The sequence below is a fragment of the Amblyraja radiata genome, chromosome 26 (genome assembly GCF_010909765.2).
Source record: "Amblyraja radiata isolate CabotCenter1 chromosome 26, sAmbRad1.1.pri, whole genome shotgun sequence".
In the NCBI taxonomy this organism is placed as follows: Eukaryota; Metazoa; Chordata; class Chondrichthyes; order Rajiformes; family Rajidae; genus Amblyraja; species Amblyraja radiata.
The window spans coordinates 23393832-23395384 of record NC_045981.1 but is presented as its reverse complement, the minus strand read 5'-3'; positions in this window follow the sequence as shown (position 1 = coordinate 23395384).

Sequence of the window (1553 nt, the reverse complement as noted above, 5' to 3'; positions counted from 1 at the left end):
CTTCCATTTGGATAAATTAACAGAGTACCTCTGACAATGCAGCATTCCCTCAAAGTCATGATGCAGTTTGAGCCACTTTCTGTGCTCACTTACTGGGGCATGAGATGAACAGAGAGCTCATCAACAAGAGCTAAGCTGGTATGTGGTGCACAGGTCAACAGCCTGAACAATACCAAATAGTCATTGTCATTTTTTAATTTTAAGATCTTGATTTCATGTATACTTGGCAAACAATATACAAAAACACCCACTTTTTTCACCCCAGAATCCACATAATTTCACATTATATAAGTTTCACCACTAAACGAAACAAGATATTCTAAATGTGGAGAATAGCACCACCAGAAAGTTTAAAAACAATCTACTCAAAATATTAAATGTTCCCCTGACTGCTGAGTATTTCCAGCTTTTCTGTTTTTCTTTCAAGTATCTGCAGTACTTTGCTTCTGCTTACAAGGGACAGTCAGCAGGATTGAGAATTTGTTGAATCCTGGTTTACAAGTAATCACAATCCATTACAAGCCTAGTAATTCCCACAACTGAGTGGGATGAAGAGTAGCAAAGATAGCCTGTAAAGCAGCAGCAAGGAAGAATTGTGTTGTTCCATGGTCGGTACATGCTCAGCAGGTCAGGTCATATCTGTGGAAAAAGAACCAGTCAATGTTCCAACCCTTTGTCTTGTGTCTCCAGCACCTCACTGTTCGTCTGGGCACATTGAAGTCTTCTGGAATCTATACTGCATTCTACAACTTCAGGTAACTTGCTTTCTTGGTCTGTATCAATCATATTAGTATCCAATCTGTATCCGTAATATTAGTTGAGGTTTTTTTCCCCCCATTCTTTTTCTCTCTCTCTCTCTTCAATTTAAAAAAAAAATCAGACCAGAAGCAAGCTACACAAGATGTATACATTGTATAACAGATTTATTCCAGAATCTACTGTGGGTGTGCAAATGAGAATCATGCTGCCCTATATTTCTTAGAGTACCTGCTCTAAAACATTTTTACCTTCACGGTAGATTGGTGAACCACAACTATACTTGGGTTCTATCAACGTTGTGAGGATCCTAAAGTTGATGTACATCAGTAGGAGCCAATTAACTTAAAATACCAAATTTCATTTCAGCTTTCCCAAACTGTCATAAACCATTCGAGAACAACGTTTTTCTCCTGCTGAGGCTGGGCCACGTTAGAGATGACCAACTATACCCAAACCTTCTTCAATGCAACACAAGCTGCTTAGGATACAATACAATACAATACCATTTATTGTGATTTGAGCCTCAGTGAGGCTCAAACGAAATTCTGTTTCCACAGCCATACAAACAAAGACAACCTCCTAGACATACACACAATTTAATTCACACAAACATCCATCACAGTGGACCCACTGTGATGGAAGGCAAAGTCTTTTCTCTCCCCTGTTCTCCGCTTCTCTCCCGATGTCCAAGCCCCAGGCGGGCGATGATAAGTCCCACGGCCATTTTAGGCCGTGCCGGGCGATTTACGACCCCGCTCCCAGTCCAAAAGTCACAGAGTTGGAGCCCCCGGCGG